A 26,673-nucleotide genomic window follows, 5' to 3' on the forward strand; every position below is an offset into this window, starting at 1 on the left:
TTTGTTTGTTTGTTTGTTTTGGATAGATGTAGGAGAGAAAGATCCTAGAATAAAAAAGATCCTTTCCATGACAGCATCTCTGCAAATGGTAAACATACACAACAGCTCTATTTTAGGTACCCACTCCTTTTGACACAGAAGCATAGCATAGTTAGTCATAAGAACATTGTTCATTGCATGTGGTAAAGGTCCCAATTTAGGAATGACCTGAATTTTCTTCTACAGAGAAGTGCACTTCCATTCATCTGAGATGACCCATGTGTTCAGCTCTGGGAAGATGCCAGTGATGTACTGTTACACAAATAAAAACAAGTTTCTCAAGGATATACACGTGATTTGAGATTTTGTTTAAAACATAAAAACTGTTGGGGCTGGTTAACTGTAGTGGTTGATGTATTTGGTGTTTTGTTTCTTTCTTTGTAAACTTCTATACTCTTGATTAGTCTTTTTTAGAAAAAAACAAAGTGCTATTCTTGTCATTTAAAAACAAGCAAAAGAGAGCTATCAAATTCATCATTCTGCCTCCAAGTACTATGTCACCTAGACAAAAATTCTCCCTAGTACCTTTGACATTGTTTGATTAATTTAGCTCTGGAATTTCAGCTAGCTCAAGCTAAAATTTCTGATGATACCCAAGGGACATGACCCCACATGACCAAGATTTTTCAAATGATTTGCCTAAATCTCTGTGAACTGAAACTATTGACTTTCACATAGCCATGATGCCAGTCCAAGCCAAGGGAATGTAAAGGTCACCCTTAGGTGTGGTTGGTTTTTCCTTCCTACGTCTTCTTACTGCCTACATCCCATTTGTGTTATGAACAGATAAAGCAGGGAAGCAGAACAAGTCTCAATTTCTACAGGAGATGAGCAGGAAGCATTGGTAATTACAAACACATGATCAGAAATGGTTTTGAGTCATCTTAGCATGAGTATGTCATTTTGTTTGTTTGTTTGTTTTGTTTGTTTTTCGAGACAGGGTTTCTCTGTGTAGCTTTGCACCTTTCCTGGAGCTCACTTGGTAGCCCAGGCTGGCCTTGAACTCACAGAGATCCGCCTGGCTCTGCCTCCCGAGTGCTGGGATTAAAGGCGTGTGCCACCAACGCCCGGCGAGTATGTCATTTTTTAAATGAAATATTTCTCTGTGCATATCAATACACATATCAAATCTAAAAGAATTTGCTCAATTTCACACCCAACTTAGACTGCTGAAACTGTTAACTAAATAATAATAATAATAATCTCAGAAGAATAACAAATAAGAGAGTAAGTCACGCCGTTGCCACACAAAAGTTAGATACACAAATGAAAAAAATTCATTTCTAAGTGAAAAATGTAAGAATTTGCAAAGTTTAAACATTATGGAGGTGTGAGGCTGTCATTTACTGTGTTTTGCATACTGTCAAATGAGAATCAAGGATGTATAAAACTTGTTTTTTTCCAAATCATACAAATCAGTATGTATCGGGGGCAGGAGGTGAGTGAGAGTCCTTGTCTTCTATCTGCCTGCTAACCCTCAGGTTTTCTTTGCTGGATTCCTACCTTTTGTTGTTGCTGTGTCTCTGTTGCTATTCTTAGAATACTCAGCTTCTTTTGAAAGTAACAAAGAGGAAAGCAGAGTGCCTGCTGGCAGACAGACATAGCAAGCTAGAACCGGTGGACACTGTTAAGAGAGGTTGAGAATCGGAGCTTCAATACTATTAATCTTCCCTCTTTGCATTTTTATTTTTTTAAGAAATCTTTTTTATGGGAACGGCACATTAAGGTTTGTAGGTAAGTGCCAAATGCTGAGCGATTGCCAAATATCTCACAGATCCCAGTCTCCATGGCCCTTCATCCCTAAATAGCTGACCATGAACTGTCATGGAGTCTTGTCAATCTGGATATCTGCTGCGATGTATTTAAATAATCTCTCATCTGAGACCTGTTACTTCAAGATTAAGAGGCACTTCCATTTCAGAAGTCAGAGGTCATCTCTGGAGCAGATACCTATATCTGTTTTTAGAGAGAATTTAATGTCAGGAAAAAATCAAAATTCCAATTATTAAGCACCGGACTTCACAAGCCAGTGAATTGTTATTGATTGGCACCTTAGTGAGAAGCCTCATTTCACACTGAAAACACTGTGAGAGCGTGGAATCACCAGGAATCAGGAACAAGGAGTTTCTAGGAACTTACTGTCCACACCACTACCTTTGCTTTATAGACAAGAAAACTGAAATCCAGAATGTATCTGATTTAACTTTTTAGAGCCCCAAAAATAGTTTTTCATAAATATGTATTACAATAAGTGAAATCTTTTTATGTTTTCACAATTTTTTGGAAATTTAACTTTATCCTTAGAATTGGTTATACTAACAAAAAACCCACATGAGTTCCCAAAATCTTTCCATTCTGTCTTCAACATATCACTGGGCACCTAACTGGAACCCTTTGAAAATTTAGGTCCACAGATGAAGGGTGTAAAGGCTATCAATGGTTATTTAAATGACAGGCTTATGTGGTCATTAGCGTAGGGGTTAGGGCGGAAGCACATTGTGGAAAGGAGCTGAACAAAGTCAAGACGAGCAGTGTCTGGGTCCCCAGAGGTCACACAACCACTCTGGGTGGAGAGATGTGTGTTGGTAGGGAGATTGTGGCCACAGCGATTACTGTCAGGGGCTGACCAACCGAAACTGGAAAACCCTGTGAAGAAAGACAAAAGTAACCCAAAGAGTGGGGAATTGAAAAGTGGGGATGGGGGTGGAAACCAGTTGGATTTCTAACCTGATGTAGAATCAGTTATAAGAAATTTAACAGATGATACTCCAAGGCATTTATTTTTATACTGTTTATTTCTTTAAGGCAGAAGTTCATCAAAAACAATTATGCTTAATCTGAGTGTGGTGCCCGAAGCATTATGTCCACATGATTAATATCCTCTGTTTTATTGTGTTGACAGGAAAAACTACTTTGACTGATCTATTTTTGATACACTGAGTTTAACAGTAGGTTAGAAACCTCAGCGTGTGCTTAACACTCACGAATTCACTCCACCCAAGAGGAAGCTAAAACTCGGGGCATAATACTGTGTCAATACCTTTGTAACTGGGACAAAAATCATCCTGTGCAAACACAACTGCCACTTACAGTGCAAGACAAGCCTTCAATTAATTGAGTTTACAGTTTCATGTTTTCTTTTTATTTTTCTCTTAACCTAATGTTCATTTTCCATGCCCGTGATGAAGAGGAGCAGCTAAAAGCCAGGTACAAAGCAAACTTCCGCTGGCAATATTTGCAGAGCTGCTTAGGGTAAGCAGCCCAGCTCACCGGCCTCTTAAATCATCATTTATTGGCTCCTGCCTTGGAGCACAGCTTTCTGTGCCGCCATGAGTGATTCTTAATTTCCATCACACGCTACCATGTCAAGTACAGCCAGTTTGCTTTACCAATGAAAGAGCTGAGAACCATACTTCATCTGGCAGCTGGATATTCTGGGATATAACATAGGAGAACAAGTTAGCTTGGCCTAAACACAGCTGTCACAGACCAAGCAAGATCACATCTGTAAACTGCCTTGGTCTGTGCTGTCTCACTGTGAGTAGTCTTTGAGCCTTACTGGTCTATACTGGGAAGGTTTAAGGATGCTTCCTTTTCTGCCCTAAATGGCTTCCTTCCCCTCCTCCATACCAATATATACACCATTCATTCTGCTTATAACCTAACTAGAGCAAATCATGCTCCCTGGGAGAGTAATAAATAATAATATTTATTTAAAGTAAATAAATTAAAATAAATAGAATCCCTTTACTACCTTTCTTCCAAACTAATAATTCAAATAAGGAACCAAAAGTGCAAAGGTGTTGAAAATGTTAGTGCTCAATTTTTGTGAGAGGCTAGAAAAGACAAAAGACTCAACTGCAGCAAAAGGAAGATGGGAATGACTACCAAATTGTGGTGATCATTGTAAATGGATCCTATGGGTTTACTATGGCAAAAATGGGTGTCATTTACAAAGATGGCTTCTTTAGACATGGTAGACATCCATTTACACTTTTATTTTAGAAATATTGGCCCTCAGAAGGCTGCCTAAACTCCTACTTCCCATAAAGAAGATAACAGTTGTTGCCAGTTGGTTAAGGTGCAGTAGAAGAGCGGAGGGGGGCCTCTTGCTTAAAACTTCTAACCTAAGAAGTTATTAAACTCATTTCACAAGTACTTTTAGTGCTGTTTTTCATAGGTGGGATGAGTCCCTTCCTACTACCAATGCTACACAGTCACAGATATTTGTTATTGGGACTGTCCTATCAGAGCTAGGCCAAATCAAACAAGAACATACATGGCAGGCATTGATAAGTAAAGCAGTAAATATGACTGAGTGGCCTGAGACACACTGAAAAAACACTGGATGTTGCAAGAGAACATGAATTATAACCTGCCAAGACCTTAGCCATGAAGGTGGTGGTGGTAGTGGTGGTGGTGGTGGTGGTAATGGTGGTGGTAGTGTGGTGGTAATGGTGTGGTGGTGGTGGTGTGGTGGTGGTGGTGGCAGCAGCAGTGGAATGAGTAGGGCAAAGGTGACGTTGTGAGGCCAACAGTACCAAATTCCATGTGGACCTGAAGCCTGTAGTGACAAGAGACAGAGGGGAAAGACTTTGTACAAAATCCTTCCACAGATACTTTGTTCATCAAATTCCCTTGCTTTTTTTTTTAATCAAGTAATGCTGGCAGGCTGCTGCATAAGTGAAACATTCCATCCTGTAGGGAAGCTCCTTAAGCAGGAAGGTAAACAACTCAAAATAGTTTCAGGAGGTCCCTGAAACTGACCACATTCACTAGGTCCTGCCCTGCCAGAGCAAAAATAAACGTGAAGAGTCCCTCTCAGATTGAGAGAAGCTGAGCTGCAAAGAAGGCTCTCAGAGGAAAAAGCCTGCAAAGAAGTCTCTGAGACTGGCTTCCTGGAAGAAGCAAACACAAACAGAACTGCCTGAGAGAGGTTTAGACCAGCTGAAGCACTTGAAAAAGTCGCTCTCTCCAACCGGTTGAAGTACCTGCAGGCTGTGCTGTGTGTTCCAGGTTTCCAGCTTCATGAGTTGTCACCCTTGCTGGGGTGGGCTTTGGGGATGCAGCTGTCTTTGGGTCATCTCTGCTCCTGTAGGTAACCCCTCACCCACATTCTTGTAAGTAACCCAGTAAAATGCATTGGATCACCAGGTTGGACTTTGGTGTAATCTGTACTTTGGCCTGCAGTGGATTTCCTGTTTGGGGTAAGTGAAGAGATGTGTGGGTTGCATCTCCCCAGAAAAATTTTGTCACACAACACAGGGTTTGGGAATTTGTTTGATTTGGGTCACCAGGAGCTGATTTTCTGTCTTTATCACTGATTCTAACTGGAGTTTAGAAGAACTGGCATCTCATTGAAGTGCCATCTCATTTTCAAATCTGGTGGAATCATTTACTGAGTGAAGGCAGAAAGGGTTAAGTTACATGTTTGGTCAATAAGCCAAAATGAGAGACCTGAGTATCTTTCTGTTTTCTCACTTTTTAATTATCTCCTAATGTAACTTAATATTTTGATATTTGTATCATTTTTATACCTAGGACATAAAATCTGTTAATTCAGTTATTTGTTGCTCTTATTAAAGCAATTTCACTGCTATATATTGAGAGGAACGAGCAGATGCCCTAATAGGCTTCTCTCAGAGATCAGGCCTCAATTCCAGTTTCCTGACACTAAATAAGCAGTTTCTGAAGGAGCCACGAACAAAGGACAATTAATCTCCAACACCTTCCCACCCCCCCACCCCTCCACCCCCCCACCTCCCCCACCCCGACAACGAGGACGAGGAGGCCTGGTACATGCAGTAGGCCAGGCCAGGCCTGAGCCAGAGTCAGCAGATAACCACATAAGGACAAAGCCTGGGACTTGTCCAGGCCTGGACCAAAATGGAAAAGCTGTAGCCTTAACCAGCCCCTGCCAGCCCTAGCCAATTAGAACATACTACAATGATTGCCACCTACTTAAGCCAATTGTAGATAAAATGACCTAACTGCCTTAGGGCCTCCCTGTGGCTATGCTTAAAAGGGGCCTGTGAGCTCCTCTGGGGGCCATGGACATTTTGCCTTTGTGTCAAATGCTCTGCCTCAGTGTGCTGGAATCTTTCTCGAGATAAACACTCTTGTTGATTGCATACATGGATGGTGGTCTTTTATGGGACTTCTCCAGGACCCTAACTTATATTTATATATTAGAGAATCATTTGAAAAGTAGGACAAAATGCAACTTTTATATTTTATTATTTATGAGCCTGACTTTTCTTTTAATGTGTCTTAATGTAAGTAATTGGTATAAAATAAACAGTTCTGTTGTGACATTTGTGAATATTTTGTGTGGTTTTACCATCTTTACTTTTCCACTTACACTTTCTTATTGCCCCTGCTCCTTTCCCCCTTAATCATTTCTAGAAGCCCCCACTGAACTTTCATGTAATTTCCCTCACCCCCAAAATTCCACATATTACAGAAAAACTTGTCTTTTGTCTTTCTGAGATGGGCTTATCTCACCCATTATGATCATCTCCACTTGCATCTGTTTTCCTACAAATGACAATATTTCATTATTATTTGTGACTAACTAATAATCCTGTGTGTGTGTGTGTGTGTGTGTACACACCACACTCTACACACTCTATGTATTTGTCTGTTGGTGAGCACCTATACTGATTTCATAGCTTGGCTGTTGTAAAAACAAAAACATGGGATTGCAAGTATCTCTATCATAAGATCACTTTAATACTCTGGAAGTGGTAAAAGCAAGGTCTACAATTTTAACCATGGACTGCCAAATTCTAAGAACTGATCATGTTGATATTTCTAAGTTCTAAAATTCACAGATCTTGAGCAACTGCTCCTTTATTATTTGGGATCCTCACCTTTACTCTTTTTTCCTGACAGACAAAGTAGCAGACATAACCAACTTCTGCATAGATGCTGAAGCTTTGCCGCCATCGTGGAAACCATCACTTTGAGGAAACCTGAGGGGATGGAGCATTTTAGAAAGTTTCAAGTTGGGCAAGTGAAGGGGGCAGAATGGGCAGGATTCTTCCCACTGTGGACTCAAGATAAAAAAAAAATAAAGTGAGAGTAGAGCCCATGCAACCCGGAACCTTCCTGTGCTGGTCAGTCTTACGTCAACTGGAGACAAACTAGAGTCATTGGAAAGAAAGGAACCTCAACTAAGAAAATACCTCAGGAAGATCAGAATGTCAGCAGGCCTAGAGGACATTTTATTAATTAGTGATTTGTTGGGGCATATTATTTTAAGGTGTGTTACTTTTGTTTATGTTGCATTTGTTTAACTCTGTGAAGCTGTGCCACTGTGCCTGTCTAAAACACCTGATGGTCTAATAAAGAGCTGAATGGCCAATGGTGAGGTGGGAGAAAGGATAGGCAGGGCTGGCAGGCAGAGAGAATTAATAGAAGGAGAAATCTGGGAAGAGAGAAGAAGAAGGAAGTAGCCAGAGAAGGAGGAGGACATCAGGGCCTAGCCACCCAGCTACACAGCAAGCCACAGAGTAAGAAATAAAGATATACAGAAATAGAGAAAGGTAAAAGCCCACAGCAAAAGCTAGACGGGATAATTTAAGTAAAGCTGGCTGGCAACAAGCCAAGCTAAGGCTGGACAGTTATAATTAAGAATAAGCCTCCATATATGATTTATCTGGGAGCTGGGTGGTGGGCCCCTCAAAAGAGCAAAAACAGTGATTGATGAGGGAGGACCCAGCTTATTGTGGGTAGTGCCATCCCTGGGCTGTGGTCCTGGGTTCTATAAGAAAGCAGGCTGAACAAGCCTTGAGGAGAAAGCTGGTAATCAGCACGCCTACGTGGCCTCTGCATCAGCTCTTGCCTCCAGATTCCTGCCCTGCTGGAGTTCCTGCCCTGACAGTCTTCCATGATGAACAGTGATGTGGAAGTGGAAGTGAGCTGAACCAACCCTCTCTCCCTAGCCTGCTTTGGTCATGGTGTTTCCCCACAGTGATAGTAACCTTCACGAAGACACTTTCTCGCACTAAAGTTGGACCATGGAGAAGCTGGAGGTCTGAGACAGCGGATCCCCTCTCCCTCGCCACCTTCCTCAAGGCCATTTCCTTTGCAGTTCTCAGAGCCGAGACTCTGAGATTCACAAGACACAGTCTTGAGCTGCTGGGTTGTTTTCTTTACTCTCAACTCTATCTCTCATTTCCAAACCCTCCATCAATATTCATCTGCAAAAACCATCCCAAAGATTGTCCCCGGTATGAAAAGGGCATTGAAGTAGCTTGTTATTTAACAAAAGAAGGAAGAGTTAAGCAAGCCCTGATGAAATCTAGAGAAAATCCAGTTCTTACCCTAGATACTGTGGACTATGACATACATAGAGATTTTACACTCAGCTACCAAAGAGTTCATTTATCATCACTTCCATTTGCTCAAAAAAAAAATGTGACTCCGTTGCTACACATATTTTTCTAGTCTTTGCTTTCTCCAGTTTCAAACTGTCTTGCTTGGCATCCTGTTAACCAGTTCAGGAAATGGAGAACAAAGACCTGACAAGTTAAGCTTCTTCAGTTTCTTTAGAAATAAGTTGTCAGAACTCGCCATTATTCAGCTAGCCTCACCTGCCCAAACACCAACTTAAATAAACTAACAGTACCTACAACAAAAGGCATTTCAAACACAAGTGTTTAATAAGCCCCCCAAATGACAGAAAATTAGGCATATGGCTGCTTAGGCTGACCAAATACTCACATGTTATTGTAAGCCTTTTATTTAGCTTTCAGTGTACATACCTGGGTGTTAGGGTGGGACAGGTGAGCCGGGGAGTGGGATGTGGGGGGGGGGGGGAGAATCTTACACTCCTAAGGTAGATTGTGTTGCTAAAATGGGGTGCTTATACTTGCTATTCTTTCTCAGTCTAGGAATATGCATGAAAAAATTAAATGCCAGAAATTCTTTGGCTATCAGGTACTCCAGAAGAAATATAAATTACTGTCTGTCATAAAGTTGTGGAGAATGAATTAAAGTCATTAATGCTAACACATTATTCACAAAACGTAACACTAGAAACTCAATCAATAGAACACAATAAATCAACTACCATTCAGTCTGGGGAGCCACCAATGGGTGCCTGGCTCTCTTTAAAGGGATTTGGGATAAGACAGCAGAACAGGATAGTTCAACACATTTTTCACATTTTTCAGTAAAAATAGATAATATGTCTAATTTCAGGCTCTGAACAGAATGTGTTTTAATGCAATTTCCTTGAAAATTGCTGTTTCTTGTGCACCTCTGAATATATACTCAGCATGAATTGATTACCACTGGTTCCCTGGCTTATATTTTAGTCACTGCAAGAAAAAAAGGAAAGAAACCTATCTTCTTTGTCTTCATACCAGAAAGGGGAAGGTAATGCCTATGCTGTTAGCATGGTGTCTAGCCCTGGAACTGATATGACAGAGGAAGTTACTCCGTAAAGCCAGGTTACAGAATGCCATGATGTCTTACCGATAGTACCTCTGAGGTCTGCGATAACATTGGCTGTTTCTTTTGTTTTTCCCACTAACATTTTCAGTTCAGCATCGCTGAAAAATTTTCCATTATCTTTCTCTTCTTTATGTATCCCATGTATTTCCCTTCCAGAGAGTCTCATTGAATTAACTGAAGAATAAAGCTATATGATATAGTCTTATTATAAGCAGAAGAAAATGATGATGATCTAATGAGATAAATCACTGAGGTTAATAGCTTTTTTAAAATCAATCTTCCTTCAAAGGAAAAGGCTAAATGGCTTAGTGGATGAGACGCTAGCCCCTCACCTCTGAGACCATAGTTCAAGTCTAAACTGTGAAACCGTAAGCGACATGTTTACCGGGTGGAGATCAGTCTCTAGTGGACAAAATTCTGCACTGCATGAGCTGGAGATCTTGGCAGCTCTGCCCTGCACCCTCAGTCCAGTCAGTGGGGCTGAAGTATATCTTGCCCCCCAGCCCTTCCTGTCTCTTTGGCAACAGCCCAGGTGGAGGCTCACATCACTGTCAGGAAGCCATGACTGTTTTCCAAAGAGCCTCAAATAGACTGGGGCTGTGAAGTCACCGGAGGCTGATGCTCCCCAGTCCTGACCTCTCAGCTGTCACTGGAATAGCCTGACCTCCCACACCTGTAAACTGCATGACACCTTTTCCTGTCAATTAACAAAGCAGGACACAAAAAATAGATGAGTTGGCTCTTTCAGACTAGCTAAGGACTCACTAGAGAATGGTCACTAATACAGTAGGCAAAATTCAGTAACTAAATTCAACTACATCTATAGAAATTGAAAAGGTATAAGCACACCCATATCCATTCCCATATATCGATGTATCGGAACATGTATATGGTTATGTTTTAGCAGGTGGACTCAGACCATCCATTTAGCTACATGGGTAAATCTCACTGCTGTTTATTTAAAAGGCTTCTGTGCATTCATCCCTTAGTAATGTGCTTGTCAGCTTTCTTCATCAATCATATAGTGCATTGTTTTGAATCTCCAAAAAGGGATACAAACAGTGCAGAACATACATGTGGCACAAGTAGCTGGTATTTAAGCACTTTGCAATAAGTTCAATTTTATGCATAAAATAATCTAAGTGCAATGTCCAACTGAAATCAGCACTTTAGTACCCTGTTTTATGATAGAATACTCTTAGCCTATGCATTGTGTAATAAACCACATAGAAGTAGAAGCCGTGTATATTTGAACATCAGACATTAAAGTGTGTGAGAAAAGTTAAGCATAGCGTCAAACCAAGATATTGATGCATCCCCTGGACTTCCATATTCCTCCAAACTGATTTATTAATGATTGTTATGTACCTACCTCTAATTCAAAATACCTGCAAATCCCTTTGTTATGATTAAAGCACTCCCTACCTCAACCCCAGGCTGATAGATGGCTCTGTAATTTCTGGGGAAATATGCTAAAGGTCACGAGTTAATACATCCTTGGGTACTTTCTCTTACCATCTTTGCCTACCCAAATGGCATGAATACTGTGTTGTATTATTCCCATACCTTTGTAATGTCTGTTCAGAATGAAATTAGAGAATACATTTGCAAGAGAGCATGTATATGTACACACAGCAAATCACATATATTCTATATAGTCTATTACTAAAATTATACAATTGCCTTTTGAGAAATTTTATACAAAAAAAATCTTTCCTTAATAATCTCTGAATATCACTGTCTGACTCAAGTATTATTATGCCTTTTAAAATTAAACTATCCACAAAACATGCATTTACTTTCTGCTATACAAAATGCTAATAATGCTTTTAGAATGGTCTTTAAAAAGTCTAATTATATCATTTAAAAACTGAAAGACCAAAGGGCAAGCTAAATTCTCCTAACATAAATCAGACTTTTTTTATTTCAATGACTTTAAAAACCTCAAATGCAGTAATTTTAATAGCAATGAAAGAATGAATAAGTCATAACTCCGCCTGATCACATAACTGTCTATAACTGTTATTAAATGCTCCAAAATAAGTGAACTCATTATGTTTCTGCACTGCTTTTAGCTAATCTAAGATTCGGCTCACTTAATCATAGAGAAGACTTCAGTGCAGTTTTAGACACTCAGCAAGGTCACTTCAATGTCTTTTCTCTGTTCTATACTGATCATTTCAGAACAGCATTCTGACCTGCAACCGATGCTATCTCGTGCAAGCTTGAAGACTGAACCCCCACAAAGCTGCATTTCAGACAGACATTTGCAGAGCTTGCATCCCATAGTCTTCCCTACTGCAGACAAAGCCTGATTCTCGTTTCAGCGAAGGAGATGCCAATCAAAGATTTTAAATGCTATGTGCCCAGTGAAACAACCTCTTGAATGAAACCTATGGAGTACACCTATAGACATCATAATTTTCAAAACACACCATCCATCCACAAACACGTTATTAAGTGCTAATTGGCCTCACAGGTATGGTGACTAAGGGCTGGTTTATTCTATGCTGTTTGGCAGACCGTATGGAAACTTGATGTGCTGAATTTACCCAGCGGGGCAATTCCTTTGGTCACAGCCTTCCATGCAGGGATGGAGCTATAAGAACATGGTCTCTATCTTGGTCTCTGCCTGTCCTGTGACAGAGAAACAAGGTTAATTTCAAATGTGCAGCATATCTTACATATTTGTTAAACCACAAGTGTATAAGAACAGATCTTAGCATCATTTCCAGTACCATGAGAGAGGATGTCCTGCTAGTAAACAAAGTGGGAAGAGAACCCAAGAAAGGGAGCATCCTGAGTGAAGACCACAGCAGAAGACCACTGCAAGCCAATAAGGAATCAAGTAAGGACTCAGGAGACACAAAAAGGAGAAGAGACAGGGCCCAACATGAAGCAGAAGAGAAGGAGGAAGATGAGGAAAGGTTGAAAGGAAATTATTAAAATCCAAACAAGGGTTAGGGATGCTCATTGTGAAGCACTTGCCTAGCATGTAAGACATCCTAGGTTAAATCCCTACTATTGTTCCCCCACCCCAAAGGAAACCATTGACTTGGGGTTTCATTGACAATACTTTCTAGACTATATAGATAGCTCAGTAGATAAGGTACTTGCCATGAAAGCCTGAGGACCTGAATTTGGAGCCCCAGAACCCACATAAGGCCAGATGTGGTAGCATACATCTATAATCTCATCCTATAAAAAGATGAGGGGCAGAGAAAGCAGAATCTCTGGAAGTTCATGTGCCAGCCAACATGGTGTATAGCAGTGAACAACAGACCCTGACTCAGACAAGGTGCTAGGCAAAGGCCCAGTGCCCAAGATTGCCCCCCCCCACCTCCATACACACTGTGATGCCCTTGAGCCCACACTCACAAACATACATGCATATACATTAGACACATCTACACCAACAGGAATCTTTTAGAAGGATACCTATCTTCTGGAAAAATAAACACATTTTAAGATCTTGTGTAATTTCCTTGAGTATCCAATGAAGAGTAAAATGCTTTCATTCTTGTGTGTGATGCTGGTTGCTGGGGAGCTTGTTCACATTTTAGGAGTTGGTCTGTAGGGCTTGACTTTTGTGCTACACATATATACATCCACTCCTTTATTAAGAGAGCACGCAAGGTTCCACTCACGTGACCAGGCCTGACAAACTTGAATGACTACACCCAGACCAGAAAACTAGGAACTAAATTACATTCCTGAACCTTACTTGTGATATGTTCAGTATTCCTAATGTTTCTTCTGAAAGATGACACAGCATGGTGGCAGAAATGCTAAGAGAAAAGGCACATGAGGTAGAAAGCACACACATGGTATAACTGCCATTCAAACACTTCAAAGTCGGGTGCGGAAAGTCTGCTAATGGGATCAGCTTGGTATTTTTGATGATGTTATTTGTATTCATGGAGATTTGGATTGGACCTTAACTGTAAGACTGTGCCTTGGGAAAATCAAACTCTATTTGGTACATGTGTAAATACTTCGTAATACATTACAATTCCAGCAAGCAACCACTGGAAGCAAATAATGAGCCATGCTAGCTGTTAGGTTACAACAAAGTAAGACCTTGTTCTGGTTATTGAGAAATATAGACAATAACTGAAGTCAGAAATTCTATTCATTACACTCACAGCTTTAGTCATCAATATTGATTAGAACCAGGAGATGATGAAGCCTGCGTAGGTGGTAGTACTGTGTACCTTCTCTGTTTGTAGTTGGGACATATCAACTTCTCAAAACATGAATGTGTTCACCAGCCAATGAATATGTCCACAGAGTTCAGATTCCAGGCCTCGTATCACAGTTTCACTGTGTAGGCCTGGCTGATTAAATCATTGACTGGATGACTGAACTCTAGCTCCAGCTCCTTCCCCTGCCAAGAAAGTGGAATATCTAACTGCTATCAAGATACCCAAAGCCCCAATCCTCTATCATAGGAATAGTCTCTAGCATGCCCAAGCCTTCATATCGAGCCATCTAGTGGACAATAAGTCATTTCACTTGCATCAGCCATCAAGCGTAATCCAACGGGGCTGTGAACAAGAAAGACACTGATATTACTCAGAAAATTCCAAGGACTTGGAATATCCCTTCTGGAAATCAGGGACATAGTCCAGTCAGAAGTATTAATCAACACTCGATTTGTTTATTTGTAATGATTTTGTAAAGTGCCTACTTGGGAAGAGTGCTGGTAGTCACTCAGGGACACTCCAGATATATTTTGCATGGCCTGTGCTTGCTAAGAACTCAAAATCTAATTTAGAGGGTAAATTATATGCAACTGGTATGCAGTGCAGTACTATCCTCCAAGGCAAACTGCCACCATCTTCAGGAGTTCAGCAGGACCTGCTTGCAGCTTGTTAACTATTGACCTTCCTTCACAGAAGGAGGGGATGGAAATGGTCATGAGACCCTCACCTGAATGTTCAGCTACTCTGCCCAGGCATTTACATGGAATTCTGCTCTAATTGTACATGGCCTCGGGGTCTTGAGGAGAAGCTAAAGTACATTGACTGAGGATGAAGGAAGGGGACCCCATCTGTGCAGCCGTTAGGGAGTCATTGCCCATGCTAAGTGCCAGCTATCCAGTATGGCTGATGTAAAGTCATACATGTTCCTGTCAATAACCCTTCACCCATTGCTCTGTAAGCAAGCCTTAAAAACTCATTAGTTCCCCAGAGTTAACTCTAATGGACCCCTATTTGACTTATCATGGAGACTTTGTGATGAGGTTTATAGATGTTGTCTAGTACCCCCAACACACACACACACACACACACACACACACACACACACACAGAGAGAGAGACAGAGACAGAGACAGAGACAGAGACAGAGACAGACAGAGAGAGAATTCTTATAACACAGTAAGTAACAAGAAGGATATAAAGACAGTTTGGATCTTTTTTTCTCTATACTTGGCCAGTATTTATTTATGAAATAACTTTAAGCAAATAATAAGCATCAGTCAGGAGGATAATCACAAAAGCTCCTCAAGTTTCTGGCATAAAGTTTTCAGATATAAGCATAACTTTGCCAAACTGGAACTTACACAACAGCCAGGCCTGACAACCTGTTAATGGGGGAATGTCTTTCTCTACACTTCAAATATGTGTTGCTCTGACTAGTTGATATATAAAACCATTTGGTCTATGACAAGGCAGCTTAGAGTCAGGCGGGAAATTCAAAGAGAAAGATGGGAAGAAGGCAGGGAGAGATACCAGCGAGCCGCCCAAGGAGCAACATGTAATGGGGCACAGGTAAAGACATGTAACATGTGGTGATACATAGATTAATAGTTATGGGCTAATTTAGGATATAAAAAGCTTGAGGCATGGCCATGCAGTTATAATTATTATAAGCCTCTGTGTGTTTACTTGGGGGATGTGAGTGGGAGAGATTTGTCCTAACCTACTGCTGGCAGGCCAAGACACAGGAAAACATCCAACTACAACCTGGGATATGTTTTAAAGTCTCCACAGATGCTTAGTCTGCCCTCTTTTAATCCCAGTATTATCTTCCCATGCTCATAGCCTTCCATTATCCTTTTCACTTCAATGGCCCTACAGTCTCTTTGTCACCCTGGCTTGTATTGGATTCAGTTTAATCCACAAATATTTATTGAGAATCTACTCCATATAAAGATACTGTATTTTTGTATTAAATATTTTCTCCACTGAAAATCATCCTCTCTGGAGGTTGCTAAAAAGTTAGTAGTTAAAGCTGTAATCTTAATGCTAGTCAGAAATACAGATTTGATGTACGGTCATTGCTAAACTAGCTGTACCTTCAAAGATGGCTCTTCAGTGACTTATACCTACCTGGCTTTGGCACAGTTCTGTAGAGCCAGGGCAGCTCTGTGAGTTGTTCTCTTCATCAAAGTTTAGGAAGCATATCAAGCCTGTTGTCTCTTTAAAATTGGTACCTTTACAGTCCTAGAAGAGATGTTAAATAGTTTGACCCAGTGTTTCCCAAACTCATATATATGTGCCTGCTCTATTGACAAATACCTCACTAAGGTACCTTGAGAAAAGCTTCTTTAAGGAAAAACGTGCTTTTGTTGAAATTCATTTTACCCTTCTGTCAAATGCTTGAAGATAGCAAAGCTGGAAATTTCTGTTCCATATTAACATGGTGTAAAGTCATATAGCAGTGGCTCAGTCAATAACATGTGTAGCTAGAGTTTTCCGGCCTTGCCCACAGTCAGGACAAATCTTTGTCACCCGCCAGTCCCACAGCCGCTCAGACCCAACCAAGTAAACACAGAGACTTATATTGCATACAAACTGTATGGCCGTGGCAGGCTTCTTGCTAACTGTTCTTATAGCTTAAATTAATCCATTTCCATAAATCTATACCTTGCCACGTGGCTGGTGGCTTACCGGCATCTTCACATGCTGCTGGTCATGGCGGCAGCTGCAGTGTCTCTCCCCTCAGCCTTCTGCTTCCCAGAATTCTCCTCTCTCCTTGTCCCACCTACTTCCTGCCTGGCCACTGGCCAATCAGTGTTTTATTTATTGACCAATCAGAGCAATTTGACATATAGACCGTCCCACAGCAAACATGTTCACTGGGCAAGCATGAAGACCTGGGTTCTGACCCCCAACACTCATACAAAAATCTGGATGTGGCAGCACACATCAGTGGTCCCAGTACAGGGGAGGCAAAAATAAGAGGATTCCAGAGTTCCCTGAGCACCCACCCTAATCATCCAATTATGCCAAGTTCAGTGAGAGACCCTGCCTCAAAAATATGGTGGAGAGAAATTGAGGAAGACACTCAATGTCATCCTCTGGCCTCCACAAACACAAGTATAACTCTACAAATAAGCACACAGCAACACTAGCATGTGCATGCACACTGCATAAATATACAATATCACACAAAAAACTAATAATATGTCCATTTAGCAAAATAATAGTATGGGTTTCATCTAGTGGAGTGATACTTAAATCCAATCAGCAAGAGGATGCCTCCTCATATGACATTCATGCCACTATAACACCAGTGGGCATGTCTTGCCAAGCCAGTCATTGTAGCTCACTGGGTATACCATTAAGTAAGACTGATTATTACTCTTCAGTTATCCAGTACTGTGTATTGCACCTTCCAAAATTACACCCATATACATCTCTTAATCCTCATCAGAGAGGCTTTTATTTGTAATAGATGGTGATTAACACAGAGACCCACAACTGGTTCAGGATACAATGAATAAGAAAGGGCAGACTACTCAGTCCTGAATGGAACATCTATGTGCTCCACTCCCCCATATCAAGGCTCATGGATCACTGGGGAAGGGGGGCGGGCAGAAAGAGCATAAGATTCAGAGGTGGTGGATGACAAGGAAAACAGTGACTTTTGGACACGCCAGAGCAGCTACACATGTGAACTCACAGTGATTGTGACAGCATGCACAAAAGCTGCGCAAGCTCAAGCCAGAGCAAATCTCAGCATGGCGAGGGGAGTTAGGCATAGCCCAATCCTAGTCTAGGAACTGTTGGCAATTGATAGCTGCTGGGAGAGGAGGATCTTCTTTCTATTAGAGCATAGCCCCTGATATGTTGACCATGCTCCAATGGAAGACCACGCATCCAAGAACGTTAGGGTGGCACAAATTGAACATTAAAACACACACACACACACACACACACACACACACACACACACAATTGGGTAGCTAGGGAAAGATGATAGATCTGGGAGGACTTGCATGAAAATAATCAAACCACATACAAAATTCTCAAAAGAATCATATATATACATATATATATGTGTGTGTGTGTGTGTGTGTGTGTGTGTGTGTGTGTGTGTGTGTGTGTGTATGTTCAATTTTTTTAAACAAAAATATAATAAATTGCCAGGTGGCAGTGGCACACGAGGGGAGCAGAGCCAGGCAGATCTCTGTGAGTTCGAAGCCAGCCTGGTCTACAGAATGAGACCCAGGATAGGCACCAAAACTACACAGAGAAACCCTGTCTCAAAAACAAAACAAGACAAACAAAAAAACATAATAAATCAAAACAAAGACCAGGAAATGTTGCTGTTATTAGTCCTTGGGAGGAAAATCTAAATATGATCAATTAGTTATTAGACTACTGTCCCTTAGCAATCACTTTGCTACATCTATCAGGATAGTCTTATCTGTGAAGGATTATTATCAGTTTCCATGACAAACTGTAATAATCATTCTGTAAGCTATGAAATGTACAGGTACACACACACACACACACACACACACACACACACAAAGGGTATATATATATCATGCCCAAATTACCCCTGCATGTGATCCCATCTTCTGCTCACATTTAATTAGAGCCACAGCTGGGAATGTTCCAGATGTGTTTGTACACCAGTAGAAGCACAGCCAACCCCAGATACCCACTCCAATTATCAGGACTCAGATATCACTCTGTTGTTGTGTGTGGGGTCCCCTTTTTCCTGGTGGTCAGTTGGCCTGTTTGCTAGGAACTGTAGGAATTCTGGTCAGCCCAAAAAGTACTTAAGTGGTCATTTTAAGGCTTTGCCTAAACAGGTGTAGACCTGAACAGTTGATATTTTAAATCCCCACTGACTACCATTTTAAATGATTACAAAAAATGATCTTGTGCTTGGCGGTGGTGGTGCATGCCTTTAATCCCAGCACTGGGGAGGCAGAGCCAGGCAGATCTCTGTGAGTTTGAGGCCAGCCTGGTCTACAGAGTGAGATCCAGGACAGGCTCCAAAACTACACAGAGAAATCCTGTCTCAGAATAAAAAGGGAAAAAAAAGATCTTGTAATTTTTTTCTAAGAATAATAACTCAAATTTTGCACTATTAAATGATACATAATTTTCCATATTTCATAACAGTGCTTCCATATTCTGATTGAGCAAATAGTGCATCTATGATATGGTTTCCTTTGCATTGACAAAGCCCTCAAAGTGGGTACAGATTCTCACTAGAAACCATTGTCTTAAACAGGCAGGAAGTTTCCACATGAAAATCTCTATAGGTCCTTGGAGATTATTCAGAGATAATCATAACCTGTCCCTTTGGGGGAGGTATTTCTGAGTAGTCCATGGCAACCCTCATCTTTCATAAAACACCAGTACCAAAGGTTTCATAGTTATCTTTTCCCAGCATCTACTCTTCACTGACCTCCTATCTCCCTACCACAGTAGACTAAGCCCCTTGAAATAAGGGTCTCTCACATTTGCTGCAGAAAGCATGTCCAGGTAGTAGATGAACTTAACCTAAAGTTTCTGATGACTGACAAGATGGAATTTCCTCCAGTAGCAATCAGTTTTATGACATGAGCCTCTAGGGTGATGGTATCAATGTGAAGGTCAGCTTAACTATAGAATTTATTAGTTTAAAAGATGCCTTGGAGAGCAGTGAAATACATTCCTGGGTGTGTCTTTAAAAGAGCTTCCAGATACCATTAGGTCATGAGGGCTCTGAATTAATGTAAGGTTTCATTGAAGGATTTGAATTTGTAATAGATTATTAGAAGGAGGTAGGACGGCCTTCTGATTATAGGACAAGGTCACTAGGGTCATTGCCCTGGAAGCTGGTTCTTGCTTTTACCTCCTCTTATATTTCTCCATTCTCTCTGTTTCCTGTCCTACATGATGTTCTGATTCATACCAAAGCTAAAACATAGGGCCAAGTTAAGCAGGGACTGGAGCCTCAGAAACCATGAGCTGAAATAAAGACTCCTTTCTCAGGTATTTGGTCATAGTGACACAAAGCCCTGAGGAATACAGAAAGTGCGTACCATAGAATTACTTGTGTGTCTGGTGAGAACTCAGATGATCAGAATACCAATGTAATTATAAACAATAACAGCTGTACAATGAGGCTTCCGATGCAAACAGGAAATCATTAATGTATGCAAAAAAACTTGTCCACATTTTGACCATCTCCTGAAACTTTCTGGTTAGATGCGGTTTATAAAATGTGATGGACTCTTTAATTTGGTAGAGGAAGTTTTAAAAGAGCATAGCATTCTAGTTGTGGCATGGTTATTGTTGGCTGATTTTAGATATATTTACAGTGAGAATTGGAAATAAAAAGCAAAACAAAGAGATTTGGAAAAAATATGCAGACTGGTCAGAAAATGAGAAATTTAAGGTTGTGAATAAAGAGTGTAGTTGTTAAAGAAATTGGAAGTCTTAGAAAGAAGCTAGGCAGCCAGTCCTACCTTTAATCCCAGTAGTTAAGAACCTGAGGCAGGAAGACTGGGAGTTGATGGCCAACCTGAACTATATAGCAATATCCTATTTCAAAAGAAGTGAATGGATAAACCAGAAGACAAGTATTTCACACCGGAACAACAAGAAAGATGCCTTGAGGACATCTTAGGAATTGGCCAGAGCACAGGCATCATATTCTCTGGCTATAAAATTATAAACAGTTCTTGTGTTTCCCTGGAGAAGATAGAGGCACTGGGTTACATTGCTCACAAGGAAATGCCTGCGGGGTGCTTTCACAGACTCAGCCACCCAGGCACTTGGAGACTGCTGCAGCCATGGTCCAATGGGACTCATCCACTATTACAGCTGCAGGCATACAAACTGGAAGAATTACAGGGTCCTGGAGGCTTTGGGTGAGATCCTAAAGGAAAGCCTATGAGACAACGTGTAGCAGTCAGATCCCCTACAGGCAGGCCCTGAGAGGATGATGTGTGAAGCTTTAAAGAGACCTAAAACCAAAGCTGCATTGTATATCCCGGGATGTTGCAGGAGCCCAGAACATAGGACACCTGTGAAGGATAGTTGTGGGTGACAGGGTGGAGCCAGCCTATTGGTGAAATTATTAAGGCCACTCCACGTGGTTAAAAGGGAGGTTTATTTTGTGGGGTAACTCACAAATGAAGGGATAGACTACAGGGTCTGGGGAAGATGTAGTGCAGTCCGGCAGTGTTCTCTGGAGAACTCTGTTTGGTCTACCTCTAGAGTCCAGGGTCTGGGAATCAAGAGAGAGGGGTGCATCTGGATCTTGGGTCTTCAGGGCCCTCTCTTGGCCCTGCCTTGTAGGCATGGCAGTTATCGAAGCCTCAATGGGGGTTGAAACTTCCAGATCAAAGCTGGAATGGCTACCCACTACATCTCCCCTTTTGTCTAAATAAGAAGCTTTTGACTTAATACAAGACTATATGCAAAGGAATGGTTATCAAATATTGTCCCAGAGTAATGAGGGATAATGACCTAGATAAGTTGGGACTACAATCAATGCGAACAATATCAAGCAAGAAACACATACTAAAATCCAGAGAAGTCTAGAGTGTAGGTAAATGGTATATTACAAAGATCATTCCAAAAGGTGTCCTATCCTAAAGAACCTGAATCTAATACCTAATATGTTCTATCTAAGATTATATATATATATATATATATATATATATATATATTATAAAACTTAATATATATTAAGTTTTAACTATAACTGCTAGTCTTTAATCCCATCAGAGACCTGAGAAGGAATATAATGGTACCTGAGAAATGGAAGATGGATACAAGCAACTTTCGGGAATCTTGCAAGAATAGACAGAGACAGCTGGCAGCCTGGACAGTCACCTAATGTTTCTCAGCATTGTTGGTACATTCAAATTGGCTGCAGGCCTAGAGTATCTGACAGACCATTTTCAGAAGCATGAATTCTGAAAGACCATCTTACCCTCTGTTGGCAGAGTTCAGAAGTCATTTTCCTTGTGTCCCACTTGTCCAGAAAGGACAGCATTTGTACTGTCAGCAATTGAGGCAAGGGCAGTTCTTTGCCCAGTAGGCCATTTTGTGCCAAGAAGACAAACTTCCAAATGGAAATGTCTTAGAAGCCCAACAATCTCTCAGAATCAAATTGGTACTGCCAGGAGCAATTGTGTCTCACGTCAACAGAATTCTTAGTTATTTAAATGCCATATTCTCTAGGTCTATGAAGTGTTTGAAGATTACCTGTCCATCTGACCTATGTATCTGTAAATCTGGATAACCTAATTAACGTAACTATAGAGATGACAAGCATAGATGACTATAAATCTATAAGTCTTATCTACCTAAATAACCTAAGGACTAAGGCTTCATGTAAACAAGGTGAACAGTCTATAAGCAAATGTATGGTAAAGGACGATGACTTCAAAATTGTGACAATACACAAGATATTTATAACAGAGGTAGGAATATATAGTGTGATATGCAATATGACAATAATCTTAAATATATATCAATATACAAAATATCCTAAACAGAAGTAGAACATACATAAAGTATGACAGAGTATGACAGATATAATTTACATTTGTATCAATATACAAATATTTCAAATAAGAGTAGAAATATATGTATATTATAACAAATATAGTTCTGTATTTGTATCAATATACAAATTACCTTAAACAGGAATATAAAAATAGTTTACATTTGTATCAACATATAAGAATCCATAACAGTGCAAATTACAGTGCAAATTATCTAAGGCTGCTATTTTACTAAATTTGTTTACTAGTATATACAATAGTCTACCATAATATTTTATACCTATTCATGGCTACCCACTACACCAGCCCTGGAAAGAAGATCTGTGGGCTGGAAGTGGTGAAGCTCTAGACACTGGGCTGCTGAAGCCCACTAGAGCTCATGCCAGGGCACTGTGTGTACCGGATGGCAAACACAGACCTGCAGGACGCAGTGTTTTTCTGTTGAGTTTTGCACTCAGATAGGATATGCTGAAGAGGCTGAGAGATGAGGATCCCCAGTTCAAAACCATTTTCAAGAGGATTCGACTGTCATTTTACTGCCCAGAGTGTCTGCACCTGTTTAGAATTACTATAAGGCTTTATAGTTTTGTCTCCAGAATTAGCCTGGGCCAATTACTACTCTTCAGAATGGAAATATTACTCTTTGTCATTGTATGTTGAGAGTGTAGAATTTGCTTTTCATTTAACAGTGACTCCCCTAAGTTAAGAGTTTTCAGTAAGTGTCAGAAGAAAGTTTGAATTCGGAATTCTAAACAGTGTTTAGAACTACAGATTATGTGGGCTCATAAACTGAACACATTATTCTTTATGACACAGACATGTATCTTTTAGGAACTCGTGAATGGAAATGCTATGTTAAGGAAATGTCTTTGGGGTGTCAGTTGAAAAGGGGTGGATTTATGGTGATTAATTCATGATGATTAGTTCTGACATCATGAATTAATCACCATAAAACAGGAAATGGGATTAGTCAAAATCATTTGGTAAGTTTTTTCTCCAAACTGTATCCCATCCACCTCTGTCTATCCCATCCTCATACCATGAGAATCAGGAGGCAGAAAGAGGCTTGCAGGGGTCCATGGGACTAAGCTATCCACGAAGCATGATCTCATTGGCTGACTAGTGTCCAGGAAGCACTTCTCCCATCTGCCCTGAAGCTGCACGTGGACATCTCCATAAGAATGTGTAGAAAAGCATCCTCTGACCCCTTTTCTCTCTGAGTCACATCTGTCTACTTCTCCATAGTGATTCTGGAGGTGTGGTCCCTGAAATGGCAGCACTTGTGTCACTGAGGAATATACAGAAATAGGAATTCCTCAGCTCCACTTTAGAACAATGGAGTCAAAAGGATGTAGACACCCACATATGTCCCCGGGTTCTGATACACTCGAGCAAAATTCTCTCCTGCTCATTTTCATCCACCTGAAACAACTGCTCCTGGAGCTTGATCCTCTAAACCATGTCGTGGAAATGCAACTGTCCATTCCACATGGAGGGTTTGCTTTAATCGACTCTTACAGCTGCTCCAATAAAAAGTACAAACGTGTTGCCATGAAGAGTACCCCTCAAAACGAAAGTGACCCTAAACTGAGCCCATCTGCCCCTGCTACCACCCTTAGGATAAACACACAGGCTGTTATTAGCCGCACAGGTTTCCCTGTCACCACAGCGCCATGCACGGCATGCAAACAGTACATCTGTGTATTCAAAACAGAAGCGCCCGCTGCTAAAGACACCAGTGATGTGAATTCACATAGCAAGCGGTTTGTTCAAAAACATATGCTGGGCTTAAAATAATTGATCTCGGTAAAAATATTAAGGTGCTCACTGAAAGCATTTGAGGACAGAATGATATTAATACCATCTGTGCAGTAGCCATCCTGAATGAATCAGCAACACACTTTTTTATTGTTTTTTAAACCCTATAATGGATGCTTTTGAACACTGTAATTTCCATAAAAATCTCTTGAAATTTACCCACCATATTTTAAATACATTAATTCATTATGTATTGAATTATGTTCCCCCTCCTTGTTCCTTGCAGGGAGTAAAACCATGAATTATGTTTTTTCAGATCATTTTCATCTTTTTGAAGTGCATTGTTGGGGTATATATGTTTTTCTAAATATACTACCATTACTGATATGTTTCATTTTTTTCCTTAATATTCTACTTAAATATTGTTTATCTTTGAAATGACATACAGTGTTTCTATTTCCCAAAGTATTTTTGAGCCCAAATCATCACAGATCAAACAGATTAAATTCTGATTGCATTTCCCGTGACTGTTGCGAATTATTATGAGGCTTTGCAGTTTTGCTCTTACAAAACTGTTAAAAATAATAAGCCTTAATATAGATTTGATCTCTTCTCTCTAACATATTGCAGGATTTTGTAGTGCAGGCACTAAACAAGGGACAATAATTATAAATAGAGTGTTGAGATGAATATGGAAATATTTTTCAAATATTTATTACATTTATTTTTGTATGCATAAATGTTTGTGGGTGTGTGGAAATCAGAGGACAACTTGCATGAGTCCATTTATTTTTTTCCATCTTGTGGGTCCCAGGAATTGAACTCAGGTCCTCAGGTTTAGTAGCAAATGCCTTTACCTTCTGAATCATCCTATTGGCCTTGAATATAAACTATTGAGTGAAGAGAAGTGGGTGAACATTTTGTTTTTGTTTGTTTGTTTGTGGGTTTTTTTTTTTTGAGGCAGGGTTTCCCTGTGTAGTTTTGGTGCCTGTCCTGGATCTTGCTCTGCAGACCAGGCAGGCCTTGAACTCACAGAGATCCTCCAGGCTCTGCCTCCCGAGTGCTGGGATTAAAGATGTACACCACCACTGCCTGGCAAAATAGGTGAAATTAATAGATAGTATTGGAAGGCAAGTGTTGGTGCCCATGGTGGAACAGTAGAGGTAGGGGATGGAGTGAACACTGGGGTGGAGATGATCAGCTAAGAGCACTCAGGCAGAGATGACAGATCTGCAAGAAGACAATGCAAGCCTTGCACATGACTGCAGCAATGAGCTGCAGGTGCAGCAAGCAATACAGAAGAGAGCTCTTGCTCAACCTGCTCAAGTTCCACGGAGGCCAAAATACGCAGTAACTAATGAGTAGCCGAATCAAAGAGGGAATGCAGAGTATCATCAATGCTTTGGCTTTGAGTGCCTGGAAGACATTGGGGGCAGGCAATGGAGAGCAGTGTGGAGGGACTAGAGGACCATGGCTCAGATTCTGCTCCTAAGCACATAATAGCATTGAGTAAAGATTGAAGGAATATCTAGTGTTTCGATAAACCTGAGTGATCTGATCTAATCATTTCTGGTCTGGGCTTCTGTCACTTCTTCTGCAGTTTGGCACTTTAACCCTGTGAATAACTTTTAACATAATCATAAATGGAAATGAAATCACCTGCGTATAGCAGACATTCAACAAACTGAGGTTGGCACATTTTTTTAAGATGCAAAGAGATTCTGATAGAAGAAAGGAATGTTCTAAATATTCTGATTAATGAGTTATGTCTGAGGCTGGGGAGATGGCTTAGTCAGTAAAGTGATTACCATGCAAGCATGAAGGCCTGAGTTCGGATCCCCAGCACCCACATAAAGCCGGGGCAGTAGCCCATGTCTATAATCCAAGCACTGGGACAGGGCAAGAAGACTAAAGGGAGGGAGACAGATCCATAGGCTTGCTTGCCTGACAGTCTAGCCAAATCAGTTAGCTCCAGCTTCAGTGAGAGAACTTCTCTCACAAAATAAGGTGCAGAAAGATACAAAGGCACCTAACGTCAAACTCTTATTTCACACATATGTGCATCTACATACCTATGTGTATGAACACAGAAACACATACATACAAAGACCAAAATTAAATAAAGCATTCCTACAGAAATAAAAGGTCATAGAAATCTCCAAAAGGCTATAACTAGGTTCCCTGGGCCTTCTGCAATATGATAAAACTGCACTTCATTAATTGGAAAAAATAAAGACCTCAGAAAAATCAAGATTTCGATTTTAGCTTCTGAAAAAAAAAAACAGTCTACCTGTTTGGAAAATATATCAAATACTGAGGGCAATCGAGTGGCCTTTCACTAGAAGAACGATTAAATATATTATGTAATTGACACCATGTGGTAGTTTGAATGCAAAGCAGATACAGTGAACGTATAGAAGTGGAGTGAGTGTAGCATTTATTATACAAAAAAATGTAAAAATCATTCTACATGCACCTAAAGAGATGTTTTGAGAAAACTCTCATGATATATTACCTTTGATAAAATGTGTGTGAAATCTACATACATGTATGCATGTACATATATGTGTGTTGAAATAAAGAAGCAAGCAAATAAATTCCAAATGAGAAATAATGCAGGAAAATTAATACATAGCTAGAGAATGACTTTGACCTTTCAC

This window comes from Peromyscus maniculatus, chromosome 4 (assembly GCF_049852395.1).
Source record: "Peromyscus maniculatus bairdii isolate BWxNUB_F1_BW_parent chromosome 4, HU_Pman_BW_mat_3.1, whole genome shotgun sequence".
Classification (NCBI taxonomy): domain Eukaryota; kingdom Metazoa; phylum Chordata; class Mammalia; order Rodentia; family Cricetidae; genus Peromyscus; species Peromyscus maniculatus.